Source organism: Pongo abelii, chromosome 12, assembly GCF_028885655.2.
Source record: "Pongo abelii isolate AG06213 chromosome 12, NHGRI_mPonAbe1-v2.0_pri, whole genome shotgun sequence".
Lineage (NCBI taxonomy): Eukaryota > Metazoa > Chordata > Mammalia > Primates > Hominidae > Pongo > Pongo abelii.
The window spans coordinates 125,053,898-125,072,825 of record NC_071997.2 but is presented as its reverse complement, the minus strand read 5'-3'; the positions used below and the strand labels follow the sequence as shown (position 1 = coordinate 125,072,825).

At 40.9% G+C, this 18,928-nt stretch overlaps 1 long non-coding RNA gene across 2 annotated transcripts; it reads right to left on the bottom strand.

Annotated features, from left to right (window-relative positions):
- Positions 1 to 8,630: 8,630 nt before the first annotated feature.
- Positions 8,631 to 17,744, bottom strand: LOC129057603 (uncharacterized). 2 transcript variants are annotated; one of them, XR_008522241.2, is made up of 3 exons: positions 17,653 to 17,744; positions 11,087 to 11,215; positions 8,631 to 9,432 (listed from the first exon to the last, which is right to left on the bottom strand). It is a non-coding gene; the product is annotated as an uncharacterized LOC129057603 (long non-coding RNA). The 2 variants fall into 2 exon arrangements; XR_010136227.1 differs by lacking the exon at positions 17,653 to 17,744 and adding an exon at positions 12,300 to 12,707.
- Positions 17,745 to 18,928: the final 1,184 nt, after the last annotated feature.

Genomic DNA, 18,928 nt, shown 5'->3' with positions numbered 1-18,928 from the left:
TAGGGACCAGGGTGTGGAGTGAGGGATTGGACTGCAAAGGGGAATTGGAAAATTTCAGAACATCTTGATACAAATACTCTACATTTTTATTGTGTTATTTGTTACAGGGCTATTTACATGTATCAAAACTAATCAAATTGTACACTTAAAAATTAATGAATTTTATTGCATGTAAGTTATGCTTCAAGAAAGTTTATTGAAAACAGTCTTCAAAGTTATAATCCCTAGGCTATAATTCTTAACAGCCTTTGAAAATACAAAAAATATGCCTCTGTAACAGTCAAAATTTCTGCAGAAAGTAGATGGCACACCCAAATGAGATAATTTTAGTATAGTTCAGTAAAGGGATTGTTTATAAAGAAGCAGGCAAGGTGTAGGGTGAGCACAAGAACAGTCTAATTTCCTGGGCTAGTAACATCCTAGAGCTGCCAACCCTTCCAGCCTGAGACGGGAGGGGTGGGAGAAATTGCACCCCTGGAGACGTCAGCAGTGTGGGAAGGCCACTAAGCAGGGGTGGGGGCCTCAGGAGAGTAAAGAGATCCAGCCAGACCCTGAGACCATCAGAGAGAGGACAAGGGCATAGAAATATATGTGCAAAGTTATTACGTGTTACAAAAATTAAGTCACTAATTATTAGATTGCAATGAGTTAAAGACATGTATTGCATTCCTTTAAGGAGCCAGTATATATAGACATAAAATTTAATACATTACTAACAGTATACTGAAAATAATTTGTTTTACACAAAAGAAGATGTCAAACGAGAAACAGAGAAACAAATAAGATGAATAAACAAATAGATACACACCTGACCCTTCTCTAACTCTCCTTATGCGGGTGTTCCTCAATACCCAAGTTCAACCTGAAGCCAGAGACCCTGGAGGCAGTCCCTAAGGGTGTGTCCTGGGGCACGGGCTGGACTCGGAAGGAGGCAAAAGGGTCTGAAAGGCAAACAGATGGTGGCCAGCATGGCCTCACTGAGCATCAGCCACTATTTGATTTCCAATGCTCTGGGGGCATCAGCTCTCCCCCAACCCCCTACCCACCTCTTTCTAGTTCTGCCTTTAGTGAAAAGGTGTGAGGGGCACTCATTTCTCTGATAGAGTCCATTCAGGATTTGGTGATCAGGACAGATCAGTGGGTGTGGGATTTCCCTAAGTGGGCCCTCGGCCCCATGATCCCTGCAGAAGGTGACCACCAGAGCCAGGAGCCTCCTCTGCAGGGAACGGCTCCTCATGGGCTTGGACCACGAGTCTGAGGCCACTGCTGCCCACCAGCTTCCATGATCAAAGCCGCTGGGATGCCAGGATTTTTAAATAAAAAGAGATGGAGAGATTGCTTTGGAAATCAGTGTCATCCACAGTTCCGTTCATTCTATGACACTTATAACCTATCGATCAACAATCCTAGTGGCTCCACAGAACACATCCAGAAAATGGCTTTGTCTAATCTCCTCCATGGCTTCTAGTTTAAGTGAAATCCCCGTAATTTCTTACCTCAAAGATTGCAATCACCCGTTGATCAACCCTGAGCCTCTCTATCCCCCAACCTCCTTAATTCTATTCTCAACAGGACAACCTGTGGAATTCATTCAGAATGAAAATCCAATCACGACACTTCTGGACTCAAAAGCTTCCCTTAGTTTTTCATCTCACACAGACACAGAAGCTGAAATCCTTAGAATCGTTCATCAGGCATTTTTTTTTAAATTGTTTTGTAGAGTCAGGGTCTCACTATGTTGCCCAGGCAGGTCTGAAATTCTTGGTCTCAAGCTATACTTCCTGCCTTGGCCTCCCCAGTAGCTGGGACCACAGGCGGGAGCCACTGCACTGGCCACCAGAACTGATGTGTGATGGTGTGTAAGCTGTACCCATACCATTACACACCAGTTCTCTCTCTGGCCCCATCACTTACAACTCCCTTCCTCACTCACGCTGCTCCATCTACACTGCCCTCCTGGATACTTCTGGAGCAACTCAGGAACATTCCTGACTCAGGGCTTTTGCATTTGTTGTTTGCTCCAACCTTATAGAAAGCATAGCTCTCACCTACCTCTTTCAGGCCTTTTCTCCAGTAATGTAGGCAGAAGTGCTTTGTATATTTACTTGTGTCATTAATTAGAGCATGACCCTGCTCTCCAGTACAAATTTTAAAAAGCCACAGATGTCTTCTATACAAATTCATGAACTTCAGGGATCCCTAGAAGCTTCCTCATGTATTCCCTTAGTTTCAAACGATTTCAGTAAAGCATAAAATCATAAAGACATGTACATTCACAGAAACACACACATACACAGTTGTGTGTGTGTGTGTGTGTGTGTGTGTGTGGCTTCCTGAAACCTTGCCCAGAAGCAACTACTCTCATCTTCATAACAAAAGTGAAGGGGAAAAGCCTGACTCACTCTACAGAAATGCTTTCCAGGCAACTATTCAGAAATACCTGAATCAATAGCAACCTCAATGATTGGGTAATGTTTCTCAGTATAAGTCTTCTTGTTTCCAAAGAAACTTTCTTTTTCAGTAGCTCTCTGCAGCTGAGAAAATGCTAAAAGCCATTGGTGAAACCTATTACCTGACGCTAATAGGGTTTGAGAAAGAAGCAGGCAGTGTTACTAATATCCTCATTCTGGACTCTGAGATAAGAGCCCTTTCTATGCTGAGCTTTGTTGTGAGTGAAATTTCTCATCCAAGCTGCAGATAAGATGTCCCCGCTTGTTGAAAGCATTCCTGAACTTCCATTTAACAAGTTATGAATGGAGCTGTCTGTGCTGCAAGCTCTGAGAAGCTGTTTATCACCTTCTTCCCCAGACGCTCAGTCACCTCTGCTTTTTTTATCTTCCCTGGGTCTTGAAACCCCAAGTGTGATAGCTTCTCCTTCACCCTCCATACACCCACCCTATAGGTGGGGGAATTCATTTGAAAGGTGTTCCACTTGGGGCCACCAAGATGAGGACCCCATCCTGCAGTTACCCAGGAGGCTCTGATGCTGGCCTCTGGATGATGCAGTGTTCTCTGCGTGATGCTGAGGCCTGGACCTTGCTGTGAGATAAGAAACAGTGACCATGAACTAAAGCATTAAATGAACACAGGATATCATGCCTTTAATTAAGCAATTTCAACGGCATGCATTCCCACTAGCCACTCTCCACTCCAGGCTGACTTGGAGAATTAGTTTGATATTCATAAAAAAAGATGTTCCCGGTGAGCAATTCTATCAAAATGGGTTCTTGTCTTTTCTTTTTGTCCCTACACACCATCCTGCCCCACATCCAGTGGCTTCCTAGCTAGTCTGTTTCCATCTCACTTTCTTCAAAAGCACCCCCTACCCACAGGCAGGATCAGTCTCCTGGGGCATTTCTCATCATGGGGTGCTAGTGGAGACCCCAGCATGGGCACACAAGGGCAGAGGCCACGGCTGCCAGCCACCTAGACAATTAGCTTCATCCTTCTCCATAGTAATTTTCTTTTTTGTAATTTTTAATGTGTTTGTCCTTTTATGACAGTCCTCTTGGTGTTATGCTGTATTGAGTTGCTGAGCCACCATTCCCACTGTTGGACTGAGATGCCAGAGCTTAGAGATCACTGAACAATTTGTATCCGCAGGCGCTTGCTCCTCAGGACCGTGTCTTATCTGTAATAGTTTCTCAGTAAGTATTTGTTGTAAGGGTAGATGTGTATCCAGTGGATTAAGTGAGCTAAACTCAATGAGGGGACAAATATAAAAAGCTTGATTTCTTTCTCCAGCCTGTGCCAGATCTCAATTATATATAATTATTTTAGATAATTAAGAGTCATCGTCAGCTATTTTAAAAGACTAGTACTGTCTAATTGGAACCTTCCAGTCCAGGGAGATGTTACTCTCCTGGAGCCTCGGAGGAAGGAGGAGTGTGGGCTCTTCCATCTTTCCTCCTCCTCCTCTCTCCCCAGCTTTATGCTGCCTCTGGATGCTCCAGGATCTGCACAGAAAGCTGGGAAAACACAGCAATGGAGGCAGAGTACTGAACTGACTGCTGACATTGGCCGTTCTCTCTTGCCACCCTGGGTGGAGCATGGGAGCCACTCTGGGTGTTGAGGGTGGGATCCATGCCTTAGCTGGCCTCCTACGGCCCTGCTTCCTGGTGGAGACTCACACCTCCTCACCATGGCAAGACACCAGCCACAGGCTGCCCACTGTGCCCACCATCCTTGCCCTGACACCTTGGCGGCTCTCCTCAACTCACTAATGCAAATTCTCCAGGCATGAAACAGAAACCAGGCAGGCATCACTCTTGACATTGGGTGCATTTATTAAAAGGACATAACTCCTGTCTTTAAAGTGTTTTTACATGGTTGGGGCACTAGGCACATGATCAGACCATTACAGTAGACTGTGATCCACATTATGATGATTATAAATGTGGGTCTGGGGAGACGAAAGAGGTCACTAACCATAATGGAATTCCCTTCGGACACACTGGCTGCTAAGATCTTGAAATGCGTGCTTTACACAGCTTGGCAAATCACCACTTCTCCAAGCTCCCTGAACCCCTTCTCCCTAGCCCCACAGCCCCTCGTCTTTCTCCTCTACCTGCCTTGGAAATTCCAAACGGCACCTAAATCCACCAACTAATGGGTACATTCCTGGTACTGCACAGGCCTCTGGAACCCCACATCAGGACAAAGGCTGTGGTCTATTCTGATTATTTGGTTCCTGGGCCTCAGTGGCTGATAGATATTTTGAACATCACTCTTGAACCTAACCCTATTCTGAGGGGCTTGAGAGCCTGTGCATTTTCTACCACTGCCCCAGGCAAGAGGTATGGTGGGACTACCTGCTCCATCCTGTTTCATCTTCAAAGCATCCTTCTGGAGAGTTGCACATCCTCAGAGACAGGGGCTTTGTGAAATATGCCATCAAGCACAGATGAGAATACATGGCTTCCTACACTTGCTGCTATGTCTCCCAACAGGTAAAAGGCAAAAGGATAAAGAGCCCCAGGGCTGTCCTAACGGATGCTGTCCTCCTCTGCAGCCTCCCCTCCATTAGTTCCAGACAGTCTTCTTTCCAGGTGTGGCCTCATTTTCTCTAGATGTGTGATTTCATCTCTCAAATTCATAATTGGAAATATTTTTCCATTTCTAGTTTCTGGGAGATTTTTTATTAGCAGGGCTGGTGCCAAAGGGCTTCTGCTTAGTTCCCAGCTAACCAAGAAACCCATCAGGAACGTGGTCCCCAAGACACCTGACAGCAAGCCCTGATTATCCTGACTGCACCAGGAGGCAGTGAGCAAAAGGACTGCCTTCCATCCTGTGGATCCTTGAGATTAGGACGCGGTGAGCAAAAGGACTGCCTTCCATCCCGTGGGTCCTTGAGATTGGGAGGCGGTGAGCAAAAGGACTGCCTTCCTTCCCGTGGGTCCTTGAGATTAGGAGGCAGTGAGCAAAAGGACTGCCTTCTATCCCGTGGGTACTTGAGATTAGGAGGCAGTGGACAAAAGGACTGCCTTCCATCCCGTGGGCCCTTGAGATTAGGAGGCAGTGAGCAAAAGGACTGCCTTCCATCCCGTGGGTACTTGAGATTAGGGGGCAGTGGACAAAAGGACTGCCTTCCATTCCGTGGGTCTTGAGATTATTCACTTTTTACATGGAGGCCCAGGAAGGTGAGAGGCTCACCTGAGTTTTCATAGGAAGAGAAAAAATGAATTCCAGTCCTCCTGGTTCTTTAGGATTTGGGAAAGGAAGATGGGCCCAAAATGATGCCACAATTTTCTTCTTATTTTAGACATAATACAGACTAAACATGAAATTTGGAAAGCACAAAAGAATGGAAAAAAAAACTTGTTAAGAGATAGATTACTGAGATTATTAAGAGACATATAAAGATATAGATATTAAATGGGCATAGCTTACTAAGATAGATTTAAAAGGATATTCAGGTCATTTAGTTTTTGAATTTTTTTCCGTTTTCAGTTTATAGATCCTCTGGTTGTGTGCCTATTTGAATGTATTGTGTTTTCTTTCTATTTGTTTTGCTTAGTTAGATCTGTCAGGGTTTATATGCTTTATTATTTTCCTTAAAGATACAACTGTTGATATTTACATATTTCACATTTCTTTTTTTCTAATTTGTTAATGCCTGCTTTTGTCTTAAATATATTCTTCAGCTTTTTTTCATTAATTTAATATTGTTCTCTTACCAAACATCTGAGTTAAATGTTTTATTCATCATTAAGGCTTAATAATAAAAATACTTAGGATTATAACTGTAACTTGGAGTAGAATATTTATGCTTCTCCAATGTTTATACATAATAGCCTCAAGGCTATTATTTTTTAAATAGTCTGTATTAATTTTTTTAAATCCTTCTTTGATCCAGGAGTGATTCCAGAGGCAATTTTTATATTTTTAAAATGTCTAATGATTAAGACTTTTGTTTGCCCTTTTGTTATTAATATTTTCATTTACCCATTTTTGAATTGTTCATTTCTATTCATCTTTTAGTTGACGACGATATTGTTTAGCTTTCAAAAATAATTTCTGAATGATTTTATTTCTTAATATTTTTAATTTCTGTTATTGCATTTCTAATTCCTTCTATTAGTTTTTTGTTATTGCCAATAGAAATAGAAATTACCAATTACCACTAATTTAGCAGCATAAAAGAAGAAACATTCATCATGTCAGTTTCTGTGGGTCAGGGGTCCCAGAAGCGTGGCTCAGCCAGGTGCTCTACCCAGGTTCTCCCAAGGCTGCAGTCAAGGCGTCTGCACAGGGCTGGGGCTCATCTGAGGCTGGAGCGCCTCGCCATTTCCCATGGCTGTTGTCAGGATTTGTTTCCTTACAGCTGTAGAAGTCTTGGTGGTATGCTTTTTATAAAGCCAGCAGGAGAAACTCTAGAAAGGGGCAAGACCTCCTTTTAAGGATCTTCACCTAATTAAGTCAGGCCCATCCACAATACTCTCTATTAACTCAAAAACAACTGATTTGGAACTTTAATTATATGCACAAAATTCCTTCCACTTTGCTATCTAACACAATAGAATCCTGTGCACGACATCTCACCATAGTCACAACTTACCCCCTCCACATCTGGGGTGGGAGATCACGGGATTACAGAAGGGAACAGGAACCTAGAGGCCGTTCTAGAATTCTGCCTACTTCATTCCTTATTTTGCCCATTTCCATTGTAATATGTCTCTCCTTTCATGTCAGCTTTGCCTCTTCCTTTGGCATTTTATACCAGTTTTATAGGTCCCATACATTTCCTTAAATGTTGATGAAAATCCTTAGCCCACACTAAGAGAGCAAAGAACGCCTGTTCTGACTCTGGCAGGATTCCTCTCTCACATAATTCTCCCGATTCCCACCATAGTTCCTGCATTGCTCTTACCCAGATATGCCTCATGGAGAAGGCTTCTCCATGTTTTAGACTTCATCTTACTAGTCCCAGCTAATCTTTGGCTATTGATTATGTACTACATAAAGATATTTCTAAATCCTGTTTCAAGCTTGCCAATTTAGTTGTACACAAATATGAGGTAATTTTCAGTAGATATGGCCAGACAGATGAGTTTTCTCTGCAGCCATAACCTTTCTATCAAGTTTCATGGAAGTACATTGGCATATAGATTGGCTTTTATTATATGCAAACACAGAGCAGCATTGCTACCTGCGTTCAGGGATCAATGGAATTCCAGCTCTGTCTATTATGTGCCCCACTAATACGCTGCATTAAAAGCTTATATGAGGCAAAAGCAGTAACATTCTAGTCACAGGAATGACCTGACTATAAAGATGAACCAAATGACCAAGAGCTTTTTTAACTAATACCTGAACATAGACACTTAGCAAGTAAGCTGAGTTGCTATTCCTAATGATGAAGACCAGAGGGCTCCCCAGCTACTTAACTGTGTTCATATAAGGAGGAGGAATGTCTCCAAAACATCTTAGATAATTCTTGTATCTTGAATACAACAAATTTCACTGATAAAAACAATTTTTGACCTTTTTTTGGAGTAATGGCAGATTTGGTAATTCAAAGTGACCCATTTACTGTAAAGAAAGTGGAAAAGCTGGAAATACATGTGTTTTTTAAGTGTCTTGGTGGCATTAGAAATTTGTAAGAAAGTAAAAAAAGTACCAGGTCCAGATTGTGGAGAAAATAGATATGCAAAGGGCTAAAAGCTCAACTTCTTGAGCCACTTCTCCTTTAGGAGTTTGGTCAATATGGAAAAAGTTGGCTCTGAGGGCAAGAAATTGAACAGTATGTTTGACCAATTAGTATAAGACCATTGGGTCCATAACTAACATGCAGATTACTTGCGTTAGAACCCAATGAGCTTTTCACAAGAGTAAGGATACATTGCACAGAGATCCTCTTTATGGGAAGAGAATATCATCCTAGTCTCAAAAAATTTAGACAAACAATATTTCAATTTAAAAAAAGCAAGTGAAGAGACAAGACAACATGTACAAGAACTAAAGAGAATACAGGCCAATTATAAAGCTACAGAGCTTCCAAGTATTAATCAGACACATATTTTAAAATAATTATGATTACTATGTTACAAAATGCTAAAACAAACAAACAAATACATACACACAAAAAAGGACTGAGAGTTTTGGTAGAGAAACTAAAATACTATAAAGATGACATAGCAGATTTATTAAAAAGAAACAAATAGAAAGTTTAAAAATCAAAAATATTATAACCAAAATTACAAACTCAATGTATGTGATTAACAGCTGATTAGACATACTGAACAGAGAATTAGTCAACACAGAAAAGATAATAAGCAACAAATTAGACAAAATGAAATTAAAATAAATTCATGAAGTAGGAATCCCAGAAGACAAGAGAGAGCAAGTGACAAACTCAATATCTGAGGAGATAATGGATGAAAAAATTTCAAAAGTGAAAAAAGACGTGAAGCAGGAGATTCGAGAATCCATAAGAACCTCAAGAAGAATAAATAAAAAGAATGCACCTTGAAGGCTTTCACAGCAAAACTGCTAAAAATCAAAGCCAAAGAGGAATTCTTAAAAACAGATTTAAAAAGAGAGATTAGTTTCCAATTACTTAAAAAATGGACTGACAGTTGACTTTTCAGTTAAAAAAAGGAAACCAGAAGTGACTAGAGTGATATCTTCAAGGTACTGCAAGAAAGAACTACAAGGCCGGGCGCAGTGGCTCATGCCTGTAATCCCAGCACTTTGGGAGGCTGAGGCAAGCAGATCACGAGGTCAGGAGATCGAGACCATCCTGGCTAACACGGTGAAACCCCGTCTCTACTAAAAATACAGAACATTAGCCAGGTGTGGTGGCGGGCGCCTGTAGTCCCAGCTACTCAGGAGGCTGAAGCAGGAGAATGGCGTGAACTCTGGAGGTGGAACTTGCAGTGAGCCGAGATCGCGCCACTGCACTCCAGCCCAGGCGACAGAGCGAGACTCCATCTCGAAAAAAAAAAAAAAAAAAAGAAATAACTACAAACATGAAACTTTATATCATGTAAGAATTATCCTTCTAGAATGAAGAGAAAATGAAGATATTTTCATATAAACTGCATCTGAGAGAATTTGTCACTAGCAAACCTGAAACAAAGTTAAGTGCTAAAGGTGTCTTAGGGAAAAGAAAATCCTAAGTGGAGAGGTAATTATTCAGATAGGCATAAAGAAGCACAAACATTACAAATATATAGATAAATGTGTCTACACAAAAAAAAAGTGATAAAAAAATTAAAAGAAACTCTTCTGGAGAAAAGACAAAGTGAGAGGTCACCTCAACTTGTCTTAGGAACCACCATAGCCTTAGTTCTGAAACAAGGACACAGCAAGAAAGAAAAAATTGTAGGTCAATTGCACTGTTGAATATAGATGTAAAAATCCTAAATAAATAACATGAAACAAATCCAGGAATGTTTAAAATGATACTATATTACTACTAAGTTACTTGTATTCAACATGCAAGATTTAATATATTAAATCAATTATAATTGATGGCATTAAGATAATCTAGGAGGAAAATCATGATCATCTCAAGAGATGTAAAAAAGTGGATAAAATTCAACACTCAAAAGAAGGAAAGAAAGAAAGAAAGAGAAAAGAAGGAAGGAGAAAGAGAAAGAAAGAAAGAAGAAAGAGAAGGAAGGAAGGGGAAAAAAATATCTGAGCAACCCAGGAGAAATTCTGATAAAAGGTTATGGGAAAACACTAATAGTGAATATTGCCTTTATTAGTTATTGATTGTAAGCCTTCTTTTCTGACTTGAGGGAACTTTTTACTGTAGGTTCTAATCTAAGTCAAAAGGAGAGGGAACAAATTAAAGTTATATTATTTGGAAAAAAATTAAAACACCATTTTTCAGAGATAATTTGATTGCCTGCCTACATAGGAAATTCAAAAGAATCTACAGATAGAATATTATAAATAAATTTAGTGAGATATTGGGTATAAAGTGGAGACATAAAATCAATTTTACTTTTGTGTATCAGCAATCAGGAGCTAAAAATAAAATTTTTAGAAAAAAGTTATAATTTATAATAGAATAAAAATTAAATACATAGGGAAATAACAAATATATACATATACAATATCTGCACACTAAAACATAAATAAAAAGATATGGTAAAGAAATTCTAATGGGAAGATATATCATGTTCACAGATTGGAAGACTCAAAATTTTAATTAAATATGATGGTTCTTCCCAAAATATCTGAAAATTCAATGCAATTCCAACTAAAATCCAAACAGTATTCTTTTGTGGAACTTGAAAAGTTGATTCTAAAATATATATGGCAATACAGTGGAACAAGAATAAGGCATTCTTGAAGAAAGAATCACACAGAAAACCTTACTCTAACGGCTATCACAATTTATTAAACACTTACAGTAAAGAAGAGAGGTTGACATGGGCACATGGATAGACAAAACACCAGCGGGACAGAAAAATCCACCAAAATTAACATCTACTTATGTGGACACTGATTTATGTTAGAGGTGAAACTATAGAGAAGAGGGCAAAAAAAAAAAAAAAAAAAAAAAGCTATTTTCAATAAACAAAGCTGAGACCAGTTATAAAAATAGACGAAACTTGATTCTATCTCATACCGTATTAAAATAGAGAATGAAAGGTAAAACCAAAACTGTCTTCTAGAAGATAATACAGTCCGTAGGATAATATCTTCACGTCCTTGGGGTAGAGAAGGCTTCCTTAACTGGAACACGAAAGGCACTAATCTAAAAGATAAGGAGATAAATTAGCCTACATTAAAATTAAAATTTTATGTTAACCAAAAGGAACCATAAAAGGAATTTTTAAAGATATTTGCTTCATATAAGCAATCATCAAAAGTTCATACCCATTATATGGAGATAATTCTTACACATCGGTTAGAAAAGACCATGTGATGGAAACGTGGCTGTGGGACTAGTGAGTGTGGCTCGTCCCACCTGCTCCGGTTAGCACAGATATGGCACAGGTAGGTGCCTATTGATGGCGATTGAAAATCTTCCACTGTTCTTGTTACAAGTTTCCTGTGCTTGAGAACCTTCTTGTTTAGACCCCTCCTGTTGACCTGTCCTCTTAGCAGCCTGTGACCCATTGGGAGTCCCACTTACTCCTAGCAGCTTTCTGCACAGCTATCTTGTGAGACTCTGGGAGGATGACTTCCCACCAGCTGACTGGACTTCACTCTCAGCCATGGCTCAGCCTGTCCCTTCTACCACCTGCTGGCACCACAGGAAGCTGAGGCTTGTAGCCTCACAGTCTGTGCTCAGGGGTCCGGGGCCCACCTCAAGGTCCCAAATGCATCTCCCTCCCATATTTATTAGATAGTGTCTGCCTCTCAGAAGAGGTCTGGCTCCCAAATGGAAAGATGGACCAAAGGGTCTCATCTCTGCCTTCCTCACCTTCCTCTCTCACCTCCATCCCTGTGAGTTATTCCATGATAAGTTTTAACAGCCTTGAGTCCTGATAAGCAAAATGCAAGCATTGAGAGTTCCTAGCTAAATCCCTTTTCCTCTTGAAATAACTAATGCCTTGCTACAGAATTCTAAAAGTCTAGTAAGAAATTCAAGCTGAGCAAAGGTTCCTGGTTCTGAGTGGCCTTGGTTATCTGGGGCAGGAAGTCAAGTCTTTCAGCTTAGCTCTCCCAATGAAATGGCTGCAGATGTGTGAAGGTTGGGGGCGGGGGAACTGAATATAGAAAAAGGGAAAATTATGGAGTGGTATTTCAAATGACCATGCTCTCTGGGGATGTATTCCACAATATACCCTTAGACTGCTTTACTTCAAAGCTGAAGAATGACAGAGTTTGCCTACATTTTTCTGACTCTTGTCATCTGGAAAGTTCATGGAAAAAATGCAGCACCAGCTAGAGGTTAGCAGAACTGACTCAACTCCAGGTTGATACTTGTGTGGATGAGCTTGCACGACTTGCTTAATCTCTCTGTATTTCAGTTATTCCATCTCTAAAGTGGTGACAATGGGATCCACTTCAGAGGCCTCTTCTGAGGACTGATGATGTAATGCAGGGACAGGAAGCTTGCATGCCTCCTGCCAGCAGACCCCAGCCGGTCCCTTTGTGCCTGTCTTGCGTCTTGACCCAACTCTGTAATGCATTAGCAAGTAATGTAAATTCCTTAAAGATTTCAAAGACAGAGTTTTAAAACAAAGCTTAATATCACATGCAGCAAAACTTTTCCATGTCTCCACCATACCATTCTCCACCCAGCAGCGAGCAGCTCATCCTTAAAGCACTCCCCGACTCCATTCTTGCCCCCCATTCTTCTTCCACTTCAGTGCTCACAGGATACCCACATGGATGTTCAGAAAAATGATCCAAAACATGGAAATAAGTCTAAGAGGTGGAGACTGGCCTCTCCATGTCATATGCTGGCAGAGGCCACCTAAACATGACCTAGAAGGATGTACTGAGTTTCACTGTTTCCTTTCAATTAGAGGCCCTGACTTTGTGAAGTTGCATGTTAACTTGCAAATGTTTGCCTGTTAAATATATAAATAATTCTTACGTGAAGGAACATATACTATAACTTTTTAGGCTGGTGGCTGTGTTGGACAATAGCCAGCTCTGTACTCCAGCTGTGTCTACATTCATTTTGAGCTTCTTAATGCTCTTTGAATTAAGTGTAGCATCTCACTGTTCACCCATTCATTAATGGGTCAAAGAGAATATTTGACATGTGCTTATTCTATATTTACTTGAGAATAGTGACTTTAACTGTTTGAAGATTATATAATGATATCCTTACATAACATCAAAAACCCTTTAGGAAATTACCCTTACCACCTCCATTCTTACAGTCTATTTCCTCAACAACTATTGTTTTGGCAAGTAGCCATTGCTCATTCCAGATCTCTTTTGGAAGGCCTTCAGGGATCCATAGCTAAGGGAGGAAGGTCATCTCCTTATCATTATCCTTTTCTTTTTTTCTTTTCTTTCTTTTTTTTTTTTTTTTTTTTTTGAGATGGAGTCTTGCTCTGTTGCCCAGGCTGGAGTGCAGTGGTGTGATCTCGGCTCATTGCAACCTCCGCCTCCCGGGTTCATGGCATTCTCCTGCCTTAGCCTCCTTAGTAGCTGGGACTACAGGCACCCACCACCACACCCGGCTAATTCTTTGTATTTTTAGTAGAGAAGGAGTTTCACCGTGTTTGCCAGGATGGTCTCGATCTCCTGACCTCGTGATCCACTTGCCTCGGCCTCCCAAAGTGCTGGGATTACAGGCGTGAGCCACTGTGCTCGGCCTATCCTTTTCTTTCCTCGGTCATGTTTGCATATCATCCTGTAACATGAAAGGTCTTACCTTTCTAAATTCCCCTTTACCTGTATTTATTCCCTACCTATGGCCCTTTCCTTTCTAAAAGGAGATGGTTTCATTTCCACATTTGGGAAATGGGTTGTATTTCCACTTTTCTGGCCTCCACTCTTGCTTTTTGACACTACACATTGCCAGGTGGCATTGGTAGCTCAGAGGTCCCTCATTTCATGTTTGGGGAAGATAAGCTGCATGCTTGCTTGGTAGTGGGCTTCTTGAGTTGACCCAAGTCCTTGACTTCCAACTGGCTCTGGTCCCTCTCTATGTGAAAGGGCCAAACTACATCAATGGTCACAGCACAAAAACCTAAATTATTAGCATAGTGAATTATCCGTGGGAATTGTTGGTACCCTAGAATGTGTGTATGTATGCGCATGTGTACATATTTCAACTTTATAACCTGGGCCAGGGTAGAGGGTAAAATGAGTTTTGTGTGTGTGGTTCAGTCTATTTCTTCAAACATTCTGAATGATAATTAGCTTTGATTTTTCCATCTATTCATAATGATAGCAGAGGGCAACGCACAACAGAAAGGGGGTTGCAAGCTTTCCACTTAGCAATTAATTATATTATTAAATGCTAAGAAAAAAATAAGTGCCTGCCAGCTGTAGCTTTATTATGTTTTCCCAGAAATAATAATGAGAAGGCTGTGAAAGTATATTATTTATTTCTCCCTTTCTCCTCCACCCTTGTAGGAGAAAGAAAAAAGCCACGGGTGGTCGTTTCTTCCCTGTGAAAATAAATTTCTTCATTCTGCCATGAGATAGTGGCTTAGACAATGTCTAGAGAAGGGGGTAGGTGCCCAGTGGAATGCTTATTTGTCTTGTTTTTATTCATTTATTTTTAAAATGGAGCCTCTACTCTGAGCCAGAATGGGGATTAGGAAATGTGGATACTTGGAGCCTCCTCTGTAGAGGCAGGTACATACCTGAATTCAAGTAAAATGTGGTCAATGCCAGATTAGTAAAATAAACAGCACCCAGGGCACAGAGGAGAGTGTGTCTAGTTGGTAATAATATCTGAATTTTAGTGGAAATGTCAATCATCAGTTAGAAAACAACTATGGATTCTCTTCTGCTGACGTTGCGCCTGTAAGGAGTATGTTCTCAATAAACATGAAATGAATGAACCTCAATCTGACCTAGATCTATCTTTTCTTCAGCACATGATGAAACAGAGTGAGGCTACACTGCACATCTCAATTCAGCCCTTAGCTTGACTCCACAGGGAAGAGGGCAGTGGTTTTTGCCAGCTGAGAGGCTCACATTAATGTTTGCAAAAGGAAAGCAAGTTCAAACCAGAGTGCTTACTAATTTAGGCATAATGCAAGGGGGTTTGGATTAACACTGTTTTATTCTTCTGGGACATAAATAGGAAACTGTAACATATTGGGACTAGTATTGGACTTGGGTTAACTGAAATCTGATATCCTGCGAATACTAGCTTTGTAACCTCAAGTACATTATACATCCCCTCCAAGCCTCAGTTTTATTATCTATAAAATGGGTGAAATGATGTTTCTTTTATAGGGACATTATGAGAATGAAATTACATGTGGGAGAATTCTGGCATATTGTAAGTCACCAACAACTATTTTTATTTTTTTAATTCTTGTATTGTTATTGTTGTTTAAAAATCAGGGTTTTTTTTTGAGAGAAAGTGGATTTTTCCATTTCTTTTTCCTGTTATTTGTGGGCGCTGCCAAAAATCATGCTCAGTGACACAAACTCAGGCCTTCTTCATTAAATTCCCTAATTGAGAGTATTTCTTCCTCTGGCTGGTTCAATTCAATGCCAGTCATGGGAGTTTGTAAATGAGTCAAGAATATCTAATTTTCTCTGTTTTCAGTTCAACTTGTGGGGTACAAGCCTCCATATTCCTGCATGATGAGTGTCACTGTATCTGTTTAAGTGAAAGGTTACTCTACTATTTGTGCTTGGAACCAGTAACATTGGACAAAATTTGTCCTGATGATCATTCTCCTAGGCACAGCATTTCATATGTTGTTTTAAATTAAATTTGCATGTTTTTGTTGGGGAGAACAGGTGCACCCTTCATTTTGCTACAGTCCCACTACTCCCTGTGCCTCTGATCTGATTTGATTCCTATAAGATATCACCTTCCAGCTTCTGTAGGCCATTGGAAATTATGACCGATGCTCTAAATTATGCCCACATCTAGTCACACCTACCTGTAACACAAGACCCTAACATATGAGTTTGGGAGAGGGTTGATTTAATACCAAGACAATCATCTACACATTTATCTCCCTGCTTCAAGTCTCTGTTTCTTTAGTGCCTTCTCCTCATGGAAAGTGATTGAACTTTCAGAAATGAATATATTGATTCTATTACTCCTCTACTATAAGCTTTCGAAAGTTCTCTGTAACCCACAGTTTCTACTTCCCTGCCCACCCACAGGCAGTGCTAATCTATACTTCAGATATTCTCAATGAGTTTCCTTTTTCAAGCATGCTCTGGACATTCACAACCACACGCCTTTGCGAATAGTCTTCCCTGTGCTTGGAAGACCCTCTCAGAATTTTTCAGTTAGCAAGCCTCCCTCAAGATGCAATCATAAGCCTTGCAAAGTGTTTTCTGATTGACAGCCCAAGCATCCAATAGCTCCTTCTGAGTTCTCACAAGAGTTTTGGTTTCCTTATGATGATTATTTTTACCCTCCATCTTCTCTACAGCACACATTCCTTGAGAGAGGATATCTCTGTAGTGTCTTGTAGCACAGGGCCAGGCACCCACGGAGCTTGTAGCAGACAGGGCTCATTGTGGACCATTGCCTGCAACTCCACATTTTCCCTTCCCTCCCTCCTAACAGAGCTCAGTTTTGTCAGAGCAGAACTGAGCTTCAGCTAAAAACATGCCCAGCTCGAGTCCTGGCTAGGAAAGATAGACAGAAACCCTTTGCCAAATAAAAAAGCAAAGTCTTCCTAGGAGAAGGCTCTTTTCCCTTTAGTCCGGAATGTGGTGCCCTTCCCGGAAAAGCAACACTGCACCGCGTGCAGAGGACGAAAGCCACAGTCAGGGACGGTGGCGCAGGAGAGCAAGGATCATGGTCCCTGGTGACACCTGAGCAACTGCACTCAGCTTGGCCTTTTACCTCCAGACTTTTTATTTTATATTAAAAACATACCATTGAAGGCTTAAACCAGTTTTCATTAAGTTTTCAGTTACTTGCAGTCACGTACTTTCCCCACTGATAAAAGGGTCGGCACCTTTTTTTTTGAAGAAATGATATTAATCACTCATTCAATAGACATGTGTTAATTCTTGGGACAGTGAACAGGACCAAGTTCCTCCCCTCAGGGAGTTTATGCTCTAGAGAGGAGATAGTGAACTATCCTGTTTGTCAATGTATAACACAGTAAATCAAATGATGCAGCGGCTCACGCCTGTAATTCCAGCACTTTGAGGCTGAGGCAGGCAGATCATGAGGTCAGGAGTTCGAGACCAGCCTGGCCAACAATGGTGAAACCCCCTCTCAACTAAAAATACAAAAAGATTAGCCAGGCATGGTGGTGAGCACCTGTAATCCTGGCTACTCAAGAGGCTGAGGCAGGAGAATCGCTTGAACCCAGGAGGCAGAGGTTGTGGTGAGCCGAGACCACGCCCCAACACTCCAGCCTGGGTGACAGAGGGAGACTGTGTCTAAAAAAAAAAAGACGAAAAAGAAAAAACTCAAATGTCAAATAATTGTTAATAAATGTCGCATAAAGAAAATAAAAATAAGCAGGATAGGAAAGGGAGAGTGACGGGAAAAGAAGGATGGCAGGAGGAATTCTAGAGCAGGGTCACTGGAAGGCAGAGAGTGAGCTCTGTATCTACCTTTGGAAGCATCAGTGCAAATGGCTGGATGCAGGCCTTTGTTCCAGGAAGAGTAAGGACAATCCGCTAGAGAACAAAGCCTGACATGAAGCCAGAGGGGAGATGACATCAGAAAGAAGAATGCAGGCTGCTGGGCTATAGATTCCATGTGAGGTCACAATCTATGTGTGATTAGAAGCTGGGGAGTATATTGATGAGCTGTGGCCTAATTAGCTGATATATATTTTCCCATTGATTATCCTGCTATGTGGAAAATTGATGGCAGGGGGAAGCAAAATTGGGAGCAGAAGACGATGTTGAAAAGTGGTCTTTTTCAAGCTGTATTTTGGAGGTAGAATCAGTAAGATCTACTAATGTGGAGTTTGAGAAAAATAGAGGCATCAGAAATGATGCCCAGATTTTGACCTGAGCTCTTCAGTGAATATTGGTGACATTTTCTAAGATATGGAAGAAATCAAGAAATTAAAAGTTATTTTGGACATGCTGAATTTGAGATCTCAACTAGATACTCAAATGGAGACATCAGGAAATCAGAGACCAGGAAACAGTATGGGGCTGAAGATGGAATTTGGGAATCTTCAGCCATAAAGACAAGGGACTGGGATGAGGTCACCTAAAGAGTTAGTATTATGAACACTCACATAAACTGTGGACCCTGAGTGATAATGATGTGTCAATGTAGGTCTCTTAATTGTAACAAAGACCATGCTGATGGGGAATGCTGATCTGAGGTGGGGTAGGGGCTGTGCCTGTGTGGGGGCTGGGGGCATTTGAGAACTCTCTGTACCTTTCCTTCAATTTTACTGTGAGCCAAACTGCCTAAAGAATAAAGTCTATTAAAGAAAATTCAATTAAGCCTTAAAATAGTGTTAGAGGAGAGAAGGATAGGGTGAGTCATGTATTATGAAAAGCTTCAGACATCTGAGAGCAAAGCAGCAGCTACGGAAGGAAGCTAAAAAGGAATGATCAGTGAAGGTAAAAAGAAAACGAGAGAGTACAGGGTCAGGAATGCCAGTGAAGAAAGCACTTTAGGAATAATAAAATAAATTCCTTTTTCAGGTGAAAAAGATGAGGATTGAGAATTGATCATCATCTCCTTAACAAGGAGCTCCTGTTCAGTGGAGTGATGGGAACCAAAGCCCAGTAGAAATGACCTGAGATGAAAATGAAAGTCAAGGCAATAGAGAAGCAAGTGTAGACAGAAGTATAGAAAGAAGAATGCAGGCTGCTGGGCTACAGATTCCATGCGGGGTCACAATCCACGTGTAATTAGAAG